The sequence below is a fragment of the Lygodium microphyllum genome, chromosome 20 (assembly GCF_053477565.2).
Source record: "Lygodium microphyllum isolate KBCC chromosome 20, Lygodium_microphyllum_v1.1.10, whole genome shotgun sequence".
Classification (NCBI taxonomy): domain Eukaryota; kingdom Viridiplantae; phylum Streptophyta; class Polypodiopsida; order Schizaeales; family Lygodiaceae; genus Lygodium; species Lygodium microphyllum.
Window position 1 is genome coordinate 98498686 of NC_141154.1, and position 23093 is coordinate 98521778.

A 23093-nucleotide genomic window follows, 5' to 3' on the forward strand; every position below is an offset into this window, starting at 1 on the left:
ACAAGTGTCAAGACACTTGTCACACAAGTTTCCAAGTGTCCCACCACTTGTCACATCTCATGACATGTGGCTGGACACTTGTCTTGTGCTACTCCACTTTCCCCTTTTGTACTAGCTCTCCCCTCTCCTATAAATAAGAGCTCGTTTTTCTTCATTCAACATCATTTTTCTTTGCTGTAAACTCATGTACAGCACCCACAGATAGCCAGAAACTGGCCCCATCCATCCCCATCATCATCCCCCACTTCTCCATTATCAAATTCCTCCATATTCCCTCTTCTATCACTGCTGTTTACAGGACAACAAGCCTGTAAATTCATCACAACACCTCCTTCTCGAGCTTTTTCTTCCATTTTAGCTATAAGAAGCAAGCCCTGTCCATGTACTGCTGATCAACGATGGAGAAAGGCTGAATTTCCCTTTTTCTTCTCTCATACTGTAAAGAAATCAGTTCTTATCATTGCATAATAGATAATGCATGTGTGTTTGTACATCTTTGCATGATCTTGTGAGAGTGAGAATTACTTCTTCTCACTCTCAGGTTGATTGTAACTGAGCTCTTCCCTAAGGGACTTGGGTTGAGCAGAAATACATTCCTTCGGGGGGGGTTGCCCATCTTCAACCCTCAATCTTGTCTCCATTACTTTTACATTTTCATGGCTATAATTTTGTGAGTAATTTTCATTTTCAGCTTTAAGTGTTCATTCTCTTTTATATTAAATCTCGAAAACAAGCGAATATCATAATTGTTAAGCATACTACGTTGTTCGGGGCGTTTACAGAGATTGACACATCAACGATGCTCAAAAGTTATAGTTATAATTGTATTTGTGTGGTGACGACCAACAAGGTGCTGACGGGCGTTTGCGCCACGGGATTGACGGGCGTCTGTCTTGCGTGACAAGATTGCATGGTGTGTGTGGTGGGCTACAGGACTGATGATGAACGTGGCAGCTAACGGGTGCGAACGGGCGTTGTCAGCCCTAACGGGTCAATGAACCCGTCATCCAACATTTTTTTTATCTTCAAAAATTTTTAAAATTCGTGTTCCACTACCAAGGGTTCGGGCACGCAAGCACAGTGCACAGGTTTGTGCAGATTTAAGCCGAGAAATTTGGGGCTTTTCCAGATTGAGTGCTATTTATGTAAAATTGAGGCATATGCGTCAAAAATTGCAGACATTGTGCGCATTTGAATGGGGTCTTCACCAAAATTATTGAAATTTTACTCATTTGAGTGAGATTTCTCAACATTGGACCCATAAAAATTGGGGCTTTTACTTTATTGGTGAAATTTTGTTCAACTGAGTTGGATTGGCTGACATTGGTGCACATTGGACTCCAGAAATTTGGGCTTTTGCAAAATTTTGTGAAATTTGGCTAATTTTGCCTGTTTTATGCTTTCGGGAACATGTATTAATGCAATTGGGACAGATTGGTGAGTGAAATTTGGGGGTTTTGCTGAAAGTGCTCTATTTTGGCAAAATTGGCCTGTTCTATGCATGTTAGAGACAGTGCAGATGTATGGTTGATGCTTTGAGCACAAAAATTTTGGCACTTTTGACCGTGCGTGTCAAAGTTTATACCCGTGGGTACATGTACAACAGAAATTGCAGTTAAAACTTGGGACTTCTTATGTAATGTGATGTATTTGCCCTTGGAACAATTGTAATCAGTTGTGGAGTGCTATAGCACATGGTTTGGTGATTTTGAAAATTTACTTACAGATCTGAAATTTCTGCTTCTACATGGTCATTTATTGCTGGTTGTTACTTTTTTGTACCTTGGTCACTTGTGACAGTTTGGGCCTGCATTTGCTGAATTTTTGGTCACATTTGGGCTGAAAATCATGGCTGGCAGCAGTGACAGGAGTAATCTCATGCACATTAAGAAGCTTGAAGGAGCACATAACTTTGTAGTTTGGCAAAAACAATGCTATAATATCGTGTTGCAGAAGAAGCAGGCAAAGCCGATTAAGGCCAAAGGGGCAATGCCCGCAGACATGGAACATGAAGAGTGGGATGAGTTAAATGAGCTGGCACGCTCAACTATCGAGCTATCGATTTCTGATGCCTTGCTGTTTAACATTGAAGGTTTGGACTTTGCATATGTTATTTGGACTTGACTGGAAGAATTGCATGTACAGAAGAGTGCCGCAAGCAAAGTGTATTGACTGAAAAAGCTTATGGATTTGCGTATGAAAGAGGATACAACAATGTCTACTCACTTGAGTGAGTTTAACTCCATTTTCAGCTAGCTGGCTGCCTTAAAGTTCTTGATTGATGAAAAATTTAAGGCTACATTCTTGCATTGCACTCTGCCAAAGAGTTGGGATATATTCAGGACTGCTATGAGCAATTCTAATGTGATTCTTTTGTATGCTGATGTAGAGAGTATTCTACTCATGGAAGAAATGAATCGTCAAAACAATGCATCCAGTAAGTCTTCTAGTGCTTTGCATACTAGAGGCAGATTATAGTAGAAAGGGAAATCTGATAGCAAGGGACGCGGTAAATCACGTGGCAAAGATGTTGAATGCCATCATTGTGGCAAGAAGGGTCACTTTAAATATGACTGCTACAAATGGAAGAAATAAAAAGGAAAGGGTAAGAAGATAGATGATAGCAAGGAAGAGAAGAAAGAGAGCCAGCCTAAGAAGAGCAGTGTCAAAATTGAAGAGGTGAATGTAGTCACTCATGATAATGACAGTGACAATGGTGTACTCTTTGTCTCTTCACACTTTGGTGCACATGCTTTACTCACAAATATAGATGATGACATGCATACTTGGATTCTCGATTCAGGTGCTTCCTTTCATGTCACCCCTCATCGTGAGTGGTTCTTTGCTTATATAGGGGTTCGACATGGTGTTGTCCATCTTGGGGACAACTATGTATCTGTCATTGTAGGTATTGGCATGCGGTTGCAGTTTCAGCATGGTTCTGTCTTCACACTTCAGCATGTATGGCATGTACCTCAGCTCAAGAAGAGCTTGATTAGCATAGGGCAGCCAAATGACGATGGGTTTCATACCACCTTTGGTGATGGGAAACGGAAGATCTATAAGGGATCTAGAGTGATTGCCAGAGGTTGTAAAAGTGATACCTTGTATGCTCTCCATGTATCTAGTGTGAATGATCATGTCGTTGCCGTGACCGAGCAACCAAGTGTTTCTTTGTGGCATGGCCGGTTGGGACATATGAATCAAACTGGAATGAAAGTGCTCTCTTGTTTGGGTTACTTGCCTAGTCTTTGTCATGCTGATTTTGAGCATTGTGATCATTGTGTTTATGATAAACATGCACATACATCTCATAAAAAGCCTCTTTCGCTGAAATCTTCTCTAGAGTTAGTACATTTCTGATGTATGTTAGATGCCAGGATTATCTTTAGGGGGAAAGAAATATTTTGTCACCTTTGTCGATGATGCTACACGGAAAGTATGGGTTTATCCTATTTGTAGCAAGGATGAAGTGCTTGACAAGTTTAAAAAATTCTTGGCATTGGTTGAAAATCAGACTGATAAGACACTTGTCTTCGCTTTGACAATGGTGGGAAATATGTGTCCAAGGCCTTTTAGGCATTTTGTGATAGTAGAGAGATAAAGAGAGAGCTCAGTGCCCCTCTTTATCGACCCCAAAATGGCATTGCAGAGCATATGAATTGGAAGCATGGTTGGGCAAGCCACCTTCATATGCCCACGTGAAAGTGTTTGGCTGCGAGGCTTTTGTGCACATTCGTAAAGAAAAAGGTAGCAAACTTGAGCCAAAGTCTTGTAAATGCATTTTTCTAGGATACGGTGATGAGGGGGAAATGGGATATAGATTATGGGATCCTGAGAAAAGGAAAGTAGTATGCGACAATGATGTTATCTTCCGGGAAGATCGCATGCATAAACAACCCAAAAAGACTGAGGAGGTCCATAGGGTTGTATTCCGGGAAGAAATATCTTTTGGACAACAAAATGTTCTCGCTGTAGAACAGCAAATACGTGCTGTAAATGAATCTGTAAATGCAGAAAATAATGCTGGAAATGATTAGCTAGCTATTGCCCATGATAATGAGCCACTACATGTGTAGGAACAGCCAGGACAACAAGCTGTTAATGCTGATTTGCAGGCTGAAATGCCAGGATAGCAAGCTGAAAATGCTCAACAGTCAACAAACAATGATCATTGGGTTAAGAGATCGTCTAGGGCTACTAGACAACCTGATAGATTCATTCCTAGTATAAACAATGTGGTTGATTATGTCATGTTGACAGACTGTGGTGAATTGTCTTGCTTCAAGGAAGCAATGGACAGACAAGACAACAAGAAATGGTGTAAAGCCATGTTGTTAGAGATGGAATCTCTTGAGAAAAATGGCACTTGGGACTTGGTGCAGTTGCCTAAGGGGCAAACAACCCTTCCATGCAAGTGGGTTTACAAGATGAAGGTTACTTCTGGTTCCTCACCAAAGTACAAAGCAAGATTAGTTGCGAAGGGATACAAGCAGGAACATGGAGTTGACTTTGATGAGATCTTCTCTCCTGTAGTCAAGATGACTACATTGAGAACCATTTTGCGCTTGGTTGTAGCTGAAGATATGGAGCTTATACAAATGGATGTAAAGACTGCATTCTTACATGGTGATCTGCATGAAGGCATATATATGCAATAGCCTGAAGGGTTTGTGGAAAAAGGGAAAGAGAAGATGGTATGTAAATTCAAAAGGAGTTTGTATGGGCTGAAACAAGCACCAAGAGAATGGTATCATAAGTTTGATACATTTATGCAGTCTCAAGGTTTTCATAGAATTTAAGTGGATCATTGCTTGTACACCAAGAAGGTAGCAGATGGCAGCTTGATTATCTTGGTTTTGCATGTTTATGACATGCTGATTGCTGGCAAGGATACTCATGCCTTGGATACACTTAAGCAAAGTCTTCATGGCAGCTTTGACATGAAGGATCTTGGCGATGCAAATCACATTCTTGACATGCGAATACTCAAAGATAGGTTGAAAGGATTACTCTATTTATCTCAATAGGAATATACCTCCAAGGTTTTGCAGGGTTTCAATATGGGGGGGGGGGGGATAATTGGGGTTTCATTGCCTCCATATGTGGAACTCAGTGCAGAGGACAGCCCTACATTTGATGATGAGAAGGCTAAAATGACCAAGCTACCATATGCTTTAGCTGTTGGTAGTTTGATGTATGCTACGGTTGCTACATGTCCTGACATCGCCTTTGCAGCAGGAGTGGTTAGCAGATACATGGCAAACCCTAGTAAAAAGCATTGGGAAGCAGTGAAAGGTATTATGAGATACCAAGGCATTAAGGAGTTGTGCATTTGCTTTGGAAAGCAGAAGGCATGTGTCATTGGCTTTACGGATGTAGACTATGCTGGTCATGCAGACTGCAAAAAGTCCACTTCTGGGTATGTGTTTACCTTTACAGGAGGAGCAGTCTCTTTGATCTCTAGGCTACAAAAGTGTGTTGCATTGTCTACTACCGAGACAAAGTATGTGGTTGCCACTGAGGCATGCAAGGAGGCTTTATGGCTATCATGTCTGGTGGGAGAGCTTCGCGTTACAGAGTTACCTGTTCTCCATTGTGATAGTCAAAGTGCATTATGCTAGCACGGAATCCCATCTTTCATGCAAAGACGAAGCACATACAGGTAAATTACCACTTTATTAGAGATGTACTTGATAGCAAGAGCATTGAGCTTGTCAAAGTGTATACAGATGATAATCTTGCAGACCTTCTTACGAAGGGTCTTCCAGCAGAGCGGTTTGCTCATTGCCGACAGATGATGGGAGTTGGATAGATATATGTATTTCAGCTTTGTATATACGTAGACTTAGCCGATTCTTTTCTCCTCTTAAGGCACATTGCCTTCAGGTGGGAGGTTGTTGGGAATAAAGACCCTCGCGCCTTTTAAATGCGCTCAATTGTGAACATACCCTTAGTACTTGTACTTTCATATATATATCTATCTAAAAACCTAAAGAGGTACACACTGGATTGTACCCACAAGTCGTGCTTACTCTCACTCTCAACTCTGCTCTCTCTCTCTCTCTCTCTCTCTCTGTGTGTCTCTCTGTTGTTAATAATCCTTACGTGTCTCGATCCTTGTGCCCTTTGAGCTCAACAACTTCTAAATCGGAGGCATTGATAGGTCAGTCTTCTTAGAAGAAGGGGAAGGATCGAAAAGAAGAGAACAAATCAAAGGACAAGGAAAAGAAGTCCACTTGTCGCATCTATGGCAAGACAGATCACTGGAAGGACTACCCTGACAAGGAGAAGAAAGAAAAGGAGAAGGACGAGAAATCTTCAAAGGATTCCGAAGTCGTGTTGCTCCCTCATCAGCTGCTTTCTTCCACTTGGAGGTGGTTGAGGCATATTGACCTTGAAGGCCTCTGATGTTGCGTTGATGGCCCCATACACTCGGGAGTAGATTGTTGACAGTGGTGCATCCGGGCACATGACTCCTTCAATTGTAGGTGTTGATAATTTATGGCCTTTGCATGGAAAAATTCTCATTGGTGATGGTTCTTCTATCCCTATTTAGGGACGGGTTAACATGCATCCTATTCCAGATGGACAGGGTGGTGCCCATACATCCGAGGTGCTTTATGTGCCGGCCTTGGGATACCATGTGCTTTTGGTGGACAAGATTTGTGCCCTTGGCCTCTTGGTTGAGTTTGATGTGGATTTCTTTCAGATTCTTGATCGTGGATCAAGATAGCTCCTTGCTTCAGGTTATAGGGAGAATGGAATCTACAAGTTGCAGTCTTCTTCTGCCTTGACTTCTCTTCTTCATACATCTTAGACACAATCTGAGCTTTGGTATGCTCGGTTTGGCCACCTCAACTATGATTACCTTCGGAAGGCGGCTAAAGGATAGCTTGTTTGAGGTTTGTTGGATATTATGGTGAACCAGTAGTCATGTGTATCGCGTATCCGTGGAAAGTAAACTCCTGATGTTATTCTGAACAAGGCTTCGAGGCGGTCTTTAGCACCCTTGGAGCTTGTTTCTACCGAACTTTGTGGACTGATGAGGACAGAGTCCCTTAAAGGGAGCTTGTATTTCATGCTAATTATGGATGATTATAGTAGGATGACATGGGCTTATTTTTTGAAGGTGAAGTCGGAGGCTTTCTCCCACTACACGGATTGGTTACTCTTTGAGGAGAACCGATTGGGTTGGAAATTGAAGACCTTATGATCGGATAAGTGCAGAGAATTTGTTTCTAATGAGCTTGCTCGTTTTTGTGCAGATTGTTGTATCCACCAGGAGTTTGCCAACGCAAACACCCCTTTGGAGAATGGCATATTGGAGCAGAAGAATCGCAGTGTGATCGAGATGGCCCATACCATGATGGAGCATAGGCAGACACCTCGGTGTGTCTATGGGCTGAGGTTATGGCTATTGCAGTCCACATTCTTAATCGATCTTCTACTTCCGTTGTTATTGGTATGATGGAGCATAGACAGACATCTCGGTGTGTCTATGGGCTGAGGTTATGGCTATTGCAGTCCACATTCTTAATCGATCTTCTACTTCCACTGTTATTGGTATGATACCTTATGAGGTGTATTTTGGATCTAAGCCAGATGTTTCTTATTTCAGGGTATTTGGGTGTGATGCCTATGTTCACATCTTGAAAATAGGTGTTTGTGGCTATAGCTCGTAGTCCTAGGGTTATCAATTGTATGATCCTGTGGTTGTACTGGAGTACGGGGCTGCTCCTAGAATATAACCCTACGTATCTCGACCATCTTCTCAAGCTGTCTATGCATCTTGTCTTCATGGAAGACTACATTATGGCTGCGGATGACTTTCTGCGCCTGTTTGCAGATCCTAGAGGCGGTAATCCATTTCACCTGCATCTCCATAGCCAAGGAAAATGCATTTGACACTCTTCGGATCTAGCTTACTATGCTTGTCCTTGGGTACATGGCAGAATGCCTCATATCCAATGACATGTAGATGTGCATAAGACAGAAGTTTTCCAATCCATATCTCCTCTGCAACCTGAAAACCCAAACCATTGGAAGGTAATCTATTTATGATATGCACAGCTGTACTGACTGCCTCAGCCCAAAAGCTCTATGATAGGCCTGTATGACTAAGCATATTGCGTACACGCTCCTGGATGGTTCTATTCATCCACTCAGCCAAACCATTCTGGGATGGGGTATAGGTGGTGGTCAATTGACACTTAATATTCCTCTTGTCACATAGTCTACACGAGCTGTGATGTTTGGTTTGTGGAAGTTCCAGCCTCAGAGGAGGGTGAGGAGCATCTCGTTCTTGGAGATCCAGGAGATAATTGGGTGGCAACAATTGTCCCTTTGGAGCCTGTGCCTCTTGAGGATTCTTCTTCGGATGAGGAGCTTAGTTCTTTGCCGCCGGACTCTTCGATTTAGCCCTAGGAGTTAGTGGACATTCCAGAGACTTTAGTAGATGGAGAGCGGCGAGGAGAGATTCGGTCTCCTCGTTGGGCACGCGACACTCTTCGTGACGTGTAGATGGAGGGTGTTCTTGATGAGTGGTAGCCGCAAGATGGCGCATGGTGTTCTTAAAGGAACTAGGCACATTACACTGACCCTGTGTAAACTAATTATTGTTTGATGACTTGTGCCATGCAAGAACGGGAGCCCACCTCTGCGAAGGAGGCTTTACAACATGATCATTGCCGGCGAGCGATGGAGCAAGAGCTGGAGTTGATTGAGCGGAACGACACTTGGTACCTTGTGCGTAAGCCTTCTCATAAAAAGGTCATTGAAGTCAAATGGGTCTTCAAGACCAAGTACTACAGTGATGGCACGTTGGACAAACACAAGAGCCATCTTGTTAGTAAAGGTTTTGCATAGTGCCCAGGCGTTGATTTCCATGATACTTTTGCCCCTATAGCTCGGATGGCTACTATTCGTGCAATTCTTGCCTTGGCTAGCTATAAGAGATGGCCAATCTGTTAGTTGGATGTGAAGTTTGCCTTCTTGAACAGGGAGTGAAGGAGGAGATCTATGTTGAGCCTCCAGGTTTCTATTCTTCTGATGGTAAGGTATACAGGTTGAGAAAGGCCCTCTATGGCCTTGAGTAGGCTCCGCGTGCTTGGAGTGAGAAGATTGACTCGTTTCTCCAAGAGCAATTGGGGTATCGGCGTTTCAAGGCTAATCCACAACTTTATCTCTACATCTCAAGTGGAGGTCGTGTGGTGTTTGCCCTTTATGTGGACGATTTGATTGTGATAGGTGACCATGCCCAGATGGTTGAGTAGATGAAGGGAACACTTTATGAGAAGTTTGAGATGACGGATATGGGTCTTCTTTTTTCTAGGTCACGAGATCTATTAGACTTTGGGGGGGGATCTACATCCCCTAGCAACGGTATATGTAGGAGCTCCTGACTACGTATGAGATGGAGGGATGTAAGTCTATTATGACCCCTGTGGATTCGAACTGGAAGGCCACGGCCCATTCCGATTCTCCTTTGGCGGATGCTACCTGTTACATGCAGTTGGTTGGCTCCTTGATCTGGCTTCTCAATACTCATGTTGACTTATATTATTGTGTAGATGTGCTGGCTAGGTTCATGAGTGAACCCAAGTTGCATTGATAGGCTACTCAGAGAATTTTGCAGTTCCTTTGGGGGGATTCTTAATCTCGAGATCTATTATCCAACATGTTGGGAATAAAGGGCCATCGTGCCTTTTATATGTGCACGAGTGTGAACACACCCTTAGCACATTTGTACTTTACACTAGTCTTTTGTACCGAACAGCAGAGGTGTCGTGCTCACTCTCTCTCCTTTTTACTGCTCTCTACTCTGTGTGTGTTATCTATCGCGTTCACTCTTAGCTCAGTGAGGCTCCATCAAACTGGTATCAGAGCCGAAGCATATGGTATCTTAGCCATTTCAGCCTTCTCATCATCAGATGTAGGGCTGTCCTCTACATTGAGTTTCCCATATGGAGGCAATGGAACCCCAAAATTTTTCCCCCCCTCCATACTGAAACGCTGCAAAATCGGGTTCCATTGTCTCCATATGTGAAACTCAGTTCAGAGGACAACCCTACATTTGATGATGAGAAGGCTGAAATGGCTAAGATACCATATACTTCAGCTGTTGGCAATTTGATGTATGCTATGGTTGCTGTCACCAAGTGGTGATACTTTTTACAATTGCTTTTCTTATTTACTTATATACATATTTTATTTTTCTTTTCTTTTGTTGCTGTTGCTTCTTATCCCCAGAGTTCTCTTGGAATAAGTCGGGATCTTTGCATGGCTAGAAGAGGTAGCCATTGGGACAAATTGGACTAATGGTTTGTTTGAGCCTTAGAACCAGTTCCATATTGAATAGGCACTGAAGAATAGAATGCCAGTGGTTTGGGATTGTGTGCTTAGCCACTGGAGATGGTGCAGGACAATAAGCCTGGCCAAGATAGAAGATGCATATGTTAAAATGCTCACGGAATAAAAGTCTCTGACTCAAGTACGGAGGTAGAGCTTGCTCCCTTTGATAAACTCTCTCTCTATTCTCAGAGGAAATGCTTCGCATGATGGGCTGATTCCATCGAAGGTACAATTCTGTGTTTTCTTTGAAATTCTGTACATGAATCATTGAGCATTGGTCATAGAAAATGCACGACAGTAAGAACAGTGAATTCAGAGATCTGCAGATTGTAATTCTGCACATGAATCATTGAGTTTTGGTCACATGCTGAACAGTAAGAACAATGAATTTTGCACATGCTGGATAGTATGAACAGTGTGCTGGACAGTAAGAACAGTGAACTCTGGACATGCTGGATAGTAAGAACAGTGAATTCAGAGATCTGCAGGTTGCAATTCTGCACAGGAATCATGGAGTTTTGGTCACAAAAAATGCTTTCCTAAAAGGGATGTTGATTTGGACATGTTGTATTGTTCTTATGCAGCTGGGATTTACTTAGAAGAGATGAAAACCAAATGTTCACACGTTATGTATTTTAAAACATTATCATTTTTGTAATTTTCCGTCTTTTAATTGATAAAGAAATACCGAGAGGAGCACCGGTCTTTGGGGCCAATCTGGTATTGAGCGAGGAAGTGAGGTGTGTGCTTATGTGTGTGTGTGTAAGACCATGTGTTAATCGAAGAAACTACGGCTTTATGTGAGTCATAGACCGGTTTCAGTTGCTACACGCCTTGACATTACCTTTGTAGTGGGAGTGGTTAGCAGATATATGGCAAACCTTGGTAAAAAGCATTGGGAAGCAGTGAAAGATATTATGAGATACCTCAAAGGCACAAAGGATTTGTGTATCTGCTTTGGAAAGTAGAAGGCATCTGTCGTTGGCTTTACGGGTGCAGACTATGCTAGTCGTGCGGACTACAGAAAGTCCACTTCTAGGTATGTGTTTACCTTCATAGGAGGAGCAATCTCTTGGATCTCCAGGCTACAAAAGTGTGTTGCATTGTTTACTATAGAGGCAGAGTATGTGGCTGCTATTGAGGCATGCAAAGAGGCTTTATGGCTTTCACGTCTGGTAGGAGAGCTTGGCATTACAGAGTTACTTGTTCTCCATTGTGATAGTCAGAGTGCCATCATGCTAGCATGGAATCCCGTCTTTCATGCGAAGACGAAGCAAATATAGGCGAAGTATCACTTCATTAGAGATGTACTTAACAGTAAGAGCATTGAGCTTGTCAAAGTGCATACAGATGATACTCTTGCAGATCTTCTCATGAAGGGTCTTCCAGCAGAGCGGTTTGCTCATTGCCGACAGATGATGGGAGTTGGATAGATATATATATTTCAGCTTTGTACATACGTAGACTTAGTTGATTCTTTTCTCCTCTTAAGGCACATTGCCTTTAGGTGGGAGGTTGTTGGGAATAAAGGGTCATCGTGCTTTTATATGTGCACGGGTGTGAACACACCCTTAGCACATTTGTACTTTTATATATATCTATTTGAAACCTAAAGAGGTACACTAGTCTTTTGTACCGAACATCAGAGGTGTAGTGCTCACTCTCTCTTCTTTCTACTGCTCTCTCCTCTGTGTGTGTGTTATCCATCGCGTTCACTCTCAGCTTAGTTAGACTCCATCATAGCAGGTACGTGTGATGCAAGCTTGGTACTTATAAGATGGAGTGATTTAGATTGGGTTGGCGATGTGGATCATTGGAGTGTCAAAATATGACGTACCAGCAAGATAGTAGGTTTTGCGGAGAGGAAGACGGAGTGAACTCGGCAAACATGGAGAAGAGAAGATAAGAGAGAAGAAACTTTGATGAATGGAATGATGAAGTTCCGAATCATGGAGTGAATGTGATACAAGGGACCAAGGGTGCCGTAGCACAAGGAAGATGATGAAGACAGCTACGAACCACGAACCGCAATGTCCTCTTGAAGGGTTGTGAGGGTAGTGGAGAGGTTGGAGAGAAGAGGTGACAGACTGAATGAATCAGCCGTGAGGAATGAATGAGAGAGTGGCCTATAAATAGGCATAGTTAGTCTAGGATGGCGCCCCTTTTTGGGACTGCAAATCCTAAACGCAAAACGCAAACTGCGGGTACATGGTTTCTCAACACCCTCTCTCAGGCCCGAAAAGGGGAACAAGAGAAGAGTGAGGCGGAGATGTAATGCTACATGTTGAAGAATGCTCATGCAGCAGGTGCCGCTTGGATAGTGTTCCTTGTGGAAAAATTGTTCACTTGCCCAAGTGCCCTAGTACAAAGATGATGAAAATATGCAATGCATAGGAGGAATGCCGGACTTTGTGTGGTGCTGAGAACCATAAGGATATGCCCGTACTCAATCTCGGGAGAGGTGGCTCCATACTAACCAAGTGATCAAGGCAAGAAGAGAAGAGGAGGAAGAAGATGTAGAGGATCCCTAAGATCCAAGATTTCCACCGGAAAGGAAACTTGCAGTAAAGAACAATAGACAGAGTGAACTGGAGAACCCGAAACTCAACCTCGGGAGATAAGCCACTAGCTCCGTGCATCCATGTTGGAAGGAATATGAAGACCTCGTCACCAAGTCGCGAGTGAACCTTCGAGGTCCCGATCTAGGTGATACCTGAAGTTCCTGGGTATCAGTAGAAGAGATGACTGGTCAAAGACAGCCACCCTAAGAAAGTAGAGGATGGGTGAAGAACTTCATGTGGAGTAGGTTTCCCCTCTGAGGTGGGAGGTGGAGGGCCCCCCGCTGAAGTCGAAGAAGTAGATGCCCCCTCCGAGGGCAAAGAAATAACATCTCCCTTTGAATCCCCCTTTGAAGTAGATAGGGAATCCAAAAACTCATGGATCATGGACTCTGAAATGTTTGATGACGAAGGAAGTGCCGCCAGTTGTACTGAAGAAGGTATCTGGGGTGCCGAAGAGCTCCCAGAGATAGTCTCTCGAAACTGAGTAGTCGAGGGTGGGGAAGGGTGGGGCTCAGAATGAGCAAGAGGTGGGTAACAGTCGCTGTCTCTCAGTGGAGCAAACTGGGTAGCCGAAGAAGAGGAAGGAGTCAAGCAGCCACTGTCTCTTGAAGGAGCAGACTGACAAGGAGACGGTATCAAACAATCACTGTCTCTCGATGGAGCGGACTGCAGATTCATAGGTTGTGGAAGCCACTGTACCTGAAAATAAGTGGGAGAAGATTGCTACTGGCATTGCGACGATCTCTAGGAGGTCGTAGCACCAATTAATCCTCCATGTGCTCGAAAGGACTTAGTGTGCATCGGATGCGTCTTATTGCCTTGAGCATAGTACTTTGATAGCCGATGCAGAACAATCTCTATGGCCTAGAAAGGAGAGGTGGCACAAGGAGTGCCTGGTGGAAGACGCATATACTCCGGGGGGGTGGGGAACAAGGGTCGAAGTCAGCAAGCATTGGTGGTGTGTCCGGTGATGCCACAGTAGAAGCACCCAGTAGTTTGATCATTTGTTGATAAAGAAGCCATGGATACCAGTGTGCCTTGCTGAAGAAGGAAGAGATTAGCCACCATGAACCACGAACTGCAATGTCCGTCTCAAGTGGTGTGAGGGCAGTGTGAAACACGAACCGCAATGTCCACCTCAAGGGGTGGGAGGGTAGTGGAAGGGTTGGAAGTGAGTTGCTAGTGGGAGGAGGATGCGACCAGCAGTAAGAGGTTGCAACCAGTAGAAAAATGCAGGTGGGGAGAGAGAAAGACTAAAACGTAGGTAGGACAGCCTGCAGGAGAGAGAAAGACTAAAAACGTAGGCAACAGGTGAGAGAAAGACTAAAAACGCAGGAAAAAAACAGCAGCAGCAGTCAATATGCTGAAATTAGCTCCGAACAGTGTGTGATAGGCTGGAAACAGGCGCCAGACTATTCTAGATAGCAATGGCCAGCTTGGACCGCGATGTCCTCCGTGTTTGGGGTATGGGCAGCAAGCTGAAATACCTGAAATCTGCAAAAACGAGATTGTTTTTTGAATGGAGAGTGATCAACAACAGTCGTTCTACTGTAAACAGCTGCAAACTGCTGGTGGAAGGCTGGAAACAGGTGCTAGATTGTAGATGACAGCAAGGGACAGCTAAGACTGCGATGTCCTCCGCGAAAGGGGTGTGGGCAGCAAGCTGAAAACACCTGAAATCTGCAAAAACGAGATTTTGATGCAGCAGAAGAAGAAGAGAAGTGGATGCCGAACCCGCCACCGATCTTTGCCTTCACTGGAGTGGAGGATCTTTACCGCTATTTGAGCAGATCCAGCCTTGATACCATGTCAAAAGATGACGTACCAGCGAGACAGGAGGGTTTGTGGGGAGGAAGACAGAGTGAACTTGGCAAACATGGAGAAGAGAAGAGAAGAGAGAAGAAACTCTGATGAATGGAATGATGAAGTTCCGAATCATGGAGTGAATGTGATACAAGGGACCAAGGGTGCCGTAGCACAAGGAAGATGAAGACAGCCACGACCACGAACCGCAATGTCCTCTTGAAGGGGTGTGAGGGTAGTGGAGAGGCTGGAGAGAAGAGGTGACAGACTAAATGAATCAGCCGTGAGGAATGAATGAGAGAGTGGCCTATAAATAGGCACCTTTTTGGGGCTGCAAACCCTAAACGCAAAACGCAAACTGCGGGTGAAGGGTTTCTCAACACGGAGGTCCACATCGCCAGGTAGAGGTGATGTAGACTTGGTACTCACAAGATGGAGTGATTCAGATTGGGCTGGCAATGTGGATCATTGGAGGTCCATGACAAGCTATTGCTTTACCTTGGGTGTCGATGTTGTTTCATGGAGCAGCAAGAAGCAGCCCATGGTTGCCCTATCTTCGATTGAGGCAGAGTATCAGGTGATGTCTTCTACCACATGTGAGACAGTGCGGCTTTGTAGGTTATTGGAGGAGCTTGTTTGCCCGCAGATAGGTCCTATTGTTCTTCAATGCAACAATGAGAGTTGCATTGCCTTGGTTTGGAACCTTGTGTTTCATGCTAGGATGAAGCACATCAAGATCCAATACCATTTCATTCGGGAGAAGTTTTTGGATGAGACTATTGATGTGGTCTACAGCAAGACAGAGGACAATCTTGCTGACCTATTTATGAAGGCGCTTCCATCGGCTTTACTAGGCATCATTCCAGATCCCTCGGCTTCATGCCCCGTCTAGGATTTGAGAGGGGGTGTTAGAGATTGTCATCTCTTGGACAGGCGTTTCTTGTCAATTGTGTGTGCTGGCAGTTCCGTACAGGCCGTAGGTGTGCCATGTGGCAGCGCTGGTCAGATCGCCACATCAGCAGTGCAGTCGGACAGTACAATCGGCTGCAGCTAACAACATATTTTCATCATTTTTCCTTAGGCTATTTATTGCCTGTTTTCAGCACACAGTTTGATATATTTTGATCATAGGTTTCTAGAGTGCTGATCGTGGAGATTGTTGCACATACTTCAAGGTTCACAGCCCACGAGATCTTGAAGGTGGAGACATACACAGACATACACTCTGCGCTCGTGTACATACTTGCGTCCTTATACAGCATTCTTCATTGCAGATTTTTTGTGTTCCACTGTTCTCTCTCTCTCTCTCTCTCTCTCTCTCTCTCTCTCTGCCCCCTCTCTTTGTTCACTCTCAGTCTTGGTCATATGCTTCTGCACCGTTTCAGTTTGACAAAGTCATCCTCTTCTGTTCATTTAGCATCCATTGGTTAATAGTTTTGAAACTTTACCAAATTTCTTTTTTGGAAACTTTACCTCTTGACCTTTCTTTCCTTATGTGCCAAGATTCACTGGGGTACCAATATCTCATCTAGCTCCTCAATCTCAGGTTGAATTTCAGCAGATATATACTTTGGTATATTACCATGAAAAGGCCTGAACAAACTGACATGAAATGCATTGTGTATCCACCAATGTGGAGGTAATTTCAGTCGATTTACAACATTGATGATCCTTTCCAACACTTGAAAGGGCCCATAGTACCTCATACTTAACTTTGGGTATAATCTCTCTCTACCTTTAATCTTTTGCCAGCCTTGCCTTTTCAAACCAAAGCAATACATAATCACTCTTTGTGAAGTGTAAAGCTTGTTTATGGTGATTAGTTGCCTTCTTTTGCTTTTCTTGAGATCTTTGAAGTGCACACTTTATCTTTGCATAGGTTGTATCCAAGCTTTCTACATAGCGATTTGCCTCAAATATCTTATCCTTTAGTGCGCAAGTTAGGTGGTACGTTTTTGCCACCCTCAACAATCTCAAATGGAGCTTTGCTTGTGGAACTATGCACTATATTCTTATATGCAAACTCTACCAATGGCAAATATTACTCCCATTGTGTCTTATGCTTAGATACATAGTACATCAAAAGATTTAACACAGTGGAATTTGCCTCTTTAGATTGACCATCTGTTTGCGGATGGAAGGATGATGAGAATTTCAGCGTGGTTCCATATTCTCAAGTAATCCCTTCTAAAATAAATTGGTCGTCCAAGTCTCTTGATCATTGATGATCGTCTCTTGCATACCATGGTACTTAGAATACATATTGCAAAAATAAACGTGCCATATGAGATGATCAGCCTTTGTCTTTTTCCTTGCTGGAATGAAATGGGCTTGTTTGTTGAACTTGCAAATGATAGTCCATATCCCATCATTCCTTGTAGGTATCCTAGGAAGCTCAAAGATGAAATCCATAGCGATGCTTTGTTAAGGCTTGCAACAAACCTACATCTTTTGCCTATCATACTTTACTTTTTGACATACAATGCATGTCTTGACAAATTGCTCTACATCATGTCTCAAAGTTGGCGAGTAAAAGAAATGCTCCACTGCTTTGACTGTGGCATCAAAGTGCTCATGCCTCTAACCATTGTAAAGCTGATCATACACATTGGCAAAGTCTGAATCAACAGCATACCGATCCTTCATGGCATCCAACCATATTAACGGTTGAAATTTGAGGCTTACGTGATAGTGCATCTGTCACATTTTTTTTAACCATCAATGTGTGCAATCCAAAAATGAAACATAGAGAGAATGTTTACCCATCTCATATGCTTCTTTGGCAAGTAGTGTTTTCACGTAGACAATACATGAATTACAACCAAGAGCTCTTTCTCATAGATATGCAAACTTCTCTTTGCATTGTGGAGAAGATGGCTCTCATAAGCTACAACTTGGCCATCGTGCATTAAAACAGCCTCAATGTTGTTTCCACATGCATCACACTGAACTACAAATGATTTCCTTAGATCGGGCAACACAAGCATAGGATTTGAAGTCATCTTTTCCTTTAACTTGTCAAATGCTGAAATTTCCATTGTTGTCCATCTAAATGGCACATTCTTTTTTTGCAAGGCATACAATGGAGTTGCAATTTTAGCAAAATTGCATACATACTTTCTATAATATTAACATAGATCCAAAAAGCTGTGGATCTCATGTACATTCGTCAAAGGTGGCCATGATTGTATTGCCTTGACGCTTGTCGAGTCCATATGAATACCACTAGTTGATACAATGTGCCCCATTTGTGTTTTGGGGTTGTTTAAAGATGCTAATCAATTGTAAAGCATGTTTTAGCTCAATAAAACCCCATACTTGCGGGCCGACTTTTGAGCATTTTGGCTGAAAATAGGCCAAGCATTAAGGAACACTCAATGTACATACTTGCTGAATTGAAGAACCACGTGCGGTATACAATCAAAAAATTGAATCTTATTGTAGGAAAGTTTGTTTGAAATGATAGCAAATGCTTCAACAAAGCTTTAAAAGCCTCACCCAGCTGATGCAACATTTCTAACACTGTTCGATAATGATCAGAAAGAACATGCTGTCTTTTCACCCACATATTAAGAACTTCTGGTATGAAAAGTCATTTTGACATATATAAATCCTATCCAGACGAGCCCATGCACTAGTTTGTTTTTGAGAGTGGTAAGTACTCCTACGGTTTGAGGAATGCAGCGAGGACCACATGTCTTGTTTCAAACATAGCACTTCCAATATATTCCATGCTTGGCACTCCATCATCCATCATAGAATGAGATGATATATTAAAACCCTCAACAAGACCTAGATGAGTCAAAGAAAGGAATTTTAGATCAGCCCATAATTGACAAAGGTGCCTTGTAAAATTTGGAGCATAAACACTCACTAACCATAGCAACTCATTCTCAAGCATGATTTTCACAATGAGAAGTCTTATCATGGATATCTAATCTAACCAAAGAAGGTTGTAACAACGATTGGATGGCAAGCATAACGCCCATTGATAGGATACATTGCCACTTTAAAGGATGCTATAATTTTAATGAACATAAGTGTTGCTTGTAAAACAATATCGTTTATATCCAACTACACAAAAGGCATTCCAATTGCCTTTGACTACACTTTGCCACATCCAATATTACTTAATTTGGGAAGCAACTCCCTTCACATTCCAAAGTGCAATCTTCATAATTTTAAATCTACTTGTATTGAGTTCTCGAAGCCCTTTCCTTTATCTTGAGCTTGTTCCGTGCCTCAAAATTTTCCATCTCCATCATAACAGATTGGATCAAATTAACTATGCTTGCCTTCCTAGACCATAGTACGGGGGAGTTTCGGAAACGGGAAAAATGGAAACGAGAAAAACCGGAGTTTCGGAGTTTCGGCCAAATTTTGAAAACGGGAAAATGGCATTTCGGATTGTACACTAAAAAAAATACAGTAATATGTGGGTATGTAAATATATCAATATCTACAACAACATGAATCCAAATTTTATACAAAACTTTGAGTCTTTATGTTATATGATAGAAATTATGATTCATTACACATTTCATGAGTCACGAGTCACGACTTACGAGTGAAGATTAAGGAGTCCAGACTGAGGACTCAATGGTTGAAACTTAAGACAACTTAACACAATTAAGACTCAATTTTCAAAACTTAAGGCAACAAAATGAATTAGAATTTATGACTCATGAAAAATCTATGATCTAAAGAGCAGCGAAGATTGACATCAAGAAGAATGGAACAAGAATTAAGATACATAATAAGTGGGATCAAGATACAATGATAGTAACTATGTCATGTGAATAATCTGTCAAAACTCCAAAGTCCAGTGAGGCTATAAGTATCAATATCAATGAACAATTGACAACTCTACTTTGGACTCTGCACTGCTAAATTGACTCATGTATATCACGAGTCATGACTCATGACTCATCCGGACTCTGAGGATCTGTGTACCATCTCCTGGTCCGACTCTGAGGACCCTAATCGAGAAGTTGATGAAGTAGTCTCAGCCTCATCCTCAAACTCTGGCTCTGACTCTGCCTATGATGCACGATGTGTGGCCCTCACTCTAACTCTCCTCTGTGCACGAGTCTCATATGCCGGTACCTATAGCTCCTCATAGAGCATGGAGTAGATATCCCGCTCCTCCTGTGGTATCTGCGGAATGTCATGTACCTTCTCTATATCAATCTTGTTAACATTCATCTGTAAAGGTGAACGAGACAAAGATATATCATATGAGAGGAGATTCAATATGTTCAATGTTCATACATATCACAATTTATAATCCATCTTTCAAGAAAATTAGCAATGTCAAGTGTCAAGGACTCAAGGTTAAAAAGTTAATTATATATAGTACTAATTATTACCAATTTACATGTGAAGGCTAAGGGGGCACAGTGGTCCTCTCAAGAAGCTGGAGATTCCAATGGTAGAACACTAAACACTCCAACTGGGCAGTTGTGAGCTTGTTTCTCTTTTTGGTGTGAAAGAGGGCCCATGTGCTCCAGTTCCTCGCAGTAGGCCTTGAACTACAATCTTGTGAGAGGATCCGAATGGCAATGCGTTTCTATTCAAATTTAAGAGATTGAGGTTAAGTAATTGGCAATTGCTAATATGTATGTTGCAAAATCAACATTTGAGTGGACAATAGATTACAAAACTTGTTACCTAGGTTGCATAATGCATTAGATAATCAAGATTCAAAATATAAAAGTCACCAGTCACATACCAAAGTAGAAGCACAATTGCCGTATTTCTCCCACCAAGAGACAGGCTGAAGCTATGTCTCTCGAAGCCTAGTTGTGGGTCGGCCAAAATGAAGAGAATGATTATGGAATGCTAGCAAATCATCCTCTATTCTTCTCATCATATCTATATCATCCCTTGTGAGGCCCTCATGTACTCTCTGAAGCTCTCCTCTAACTCCTCGCTAGTGTATTGCTTCTCATTACGTCAAAGGGGATGCAAGATATGTGCGACAACATGGATTGGTTTATAGAACCAATCCCATCGTGCATTCCACACTGCACAAATCTCATCAACCCTATAGATAAAATAAGCTAAAAACTTAAAAGTTAGAATAATGATCAATCATCAACAAGGAGTCGTTAAAACTTAATACCAAATAATTACATGTGTAAAAGTTAAACAAAAACTTACTTGTCTTGCGGAAAAAAGCTGTTGCGAAGCTAGGCCTCGCCAATTTTATCCATATACTTATATAGAAGTCCCAAAGTACTTCCCTCCATATCAGTGATGCACAATACAATGTAAATAGGAGTGAGACTTTTCACCAATGCCTTTGGCTCAACCCACCAACTCTCATTTAAAATATTGCGCCTAAAAGTAAGAGCCTTTGGAGATTCTCTCTCACTCCATGTGAGCCATTTCTGGTATGCAATTTCCCGTATCAAATTTGGACGGACTCGTATCAACCTCTCCAATAGGATAAATATATAAGCAAATCTAGTGGTGGAGGGCTTCAATAGCTCAAGTGTGCTATTGGCTCAAAACATGCTTGTGACGGATGGTCTCTTTTTCACAAATCTTATCATGCTTATTGTCGTCTTGAAAATGTCATCCACCTAAGATATTTGCCCAACATCTTCAATAAGCAAATCAAGGCAATGGGATGCACATGGAGTCCATACTATGCTAGGAAACTCCTCCTCAAGCATACGTCCCATAGACACACAATTGCTTCCATTATCTGTCACCACCTGCACCACATTTTTGACTCCTATGTCCATGATGACCTGTCGCATGTGCTCCCAAATGAAAGCTCCTGTGAAGGTAAGATCTGAGGCAGAGACATCGATGGTCTTAATGAACATGGTACCTTTACATGAAGACACCAAAACATTGTAAACATTCATTCGGCGCATATCTGACCATCCATCGCATAATATTGTGCATCCATATTTCACCCATGTTTCCTTCAAGGGCTCCAATTGAGCCTCTATGGATGCTTTTTTCTTTCAAAGCTCCCGTGTGTGTAATGCATCTACGGATGGGCCTTCCCACTTACACCCTATGCGGCTTACTGCCCTGATTGTCTTCTTTCATTGATGTGTAGTGGCCACATTGAAAGGGATAGCACACTGAATAAATAAGCATGTGAGTTTCCTAGTTGCCTCCACAATTGCCTGCCTTTGAAGTCGTGCATGGACACTTGCAATATGCAAGAATCCCTTTTGCCCACCACCACTAGAAGATGGCAACGGGGTCCTTTTTGCACTTGGACCCGATACGGATATGGATGCACTTTTTTTTATGGGCCACTGGTACCTCCAATTTGGCTAGCGCCACTAGGCCCACTAGCCTCTCTTTGCCCCACTTGTGCTTCATTAGCCCGATGTGGTGTTAATTCATTCTCCTCTAGCTCAATACCCATACGCTTTCAGCGACAAAGATGGAGACTTATTGTTACTTCTATTGGCACATTTGCGCAAGGCCCGATGTCTTTGTTGGGAACGCATGCCAAGTGGTCTTTCACGCACGTTACACTCTCCGATTTCTCCAATCCACAATAGTTGCATTGCCACTTCTTTGATCCGCCGGAGCCCTCGTATCCCTTGATTGGAGTGACGTGCCTCCGATATGGGTCCGGCACCATGATATGATTAGCCTTTAGGACCTAGGTAATGGATTAAAGGAGGAGGAGAAGAAGAAGAAGAAAGAAGAAAGACGAAGAAGAAGAAAGAAGAAAGGAGGAGGAGGAGGAGAAGAAAGAAGAAAAGAGGAGGAGGAGAAGGAGAAGGAGAAGAGCTTAGAGGAAGAAGAAGAGGAAGAGGAAGAGGAGGCGGGAGTTGGAGGTCCGAGGAGGAGGAGGTGAGAGCTGCTGGAGTGTGCTGCGCGTGCGATTGGGAAGGAGAACGAGTGGAATCGCGATCTGGCACTGGATAACCACTCTAAAACGGGCCGCAAGATCGCGAAACGGCGGTCTCTTGTTTTCGTCCCGGTCCGAAACAGCTGGTCTGTTTCGGCGCTGCTGAAACGGCGTTTCGGGACACTGCCCTAGATCCATCCATATATGGATATACATGAGACTCAGAATGGAAAGTATATCTAGATGTCACAAGTATCCCTCAAGAATCAATCAACATAGATGAACTCCCTTGACCTTTCATAGGTCCAGACTGACACATAGAATAATGCAGTTGAGACAGCTGCTTTGCCGAATAACCTCCTACATTGCTACCACATTGATTGAAGCCTATGGTGTTGTCTTGCATAATAACCCTCACTTTCCTTTGAAAAGTGTGTATCACATTTGGAGTTAAAGAGGGAGTAGACTATTGATGTCATCATTTACTGATCAATCACAATGACCAGCAACATTAATGATTTTTTTGGCATGCTTGTCATGAGGCA

The 23093-nt window shown here is 42.8% G+C and overlaps 1 protein-coding gene and 1 pseudogene across 3 annotated transcripts in view; one reads left to right on the forward strand and one right to left on the reverse strand.

The window, feature by feature from the left end:
• The window catches only part of ATRAD17 (RADIATION SENSITIVE 17), a 40108-nt gene that overhangs the window by 11284 nt on the left and 5731 nt on the right, over positions 1-23093 (forward strand). The gene's annotated exons all lie outside the window — the stretch shown is intronic.
• Positions 20876-22335, reverse strand: LOC148019161 (uncharacterized; annotated as a pseudogene).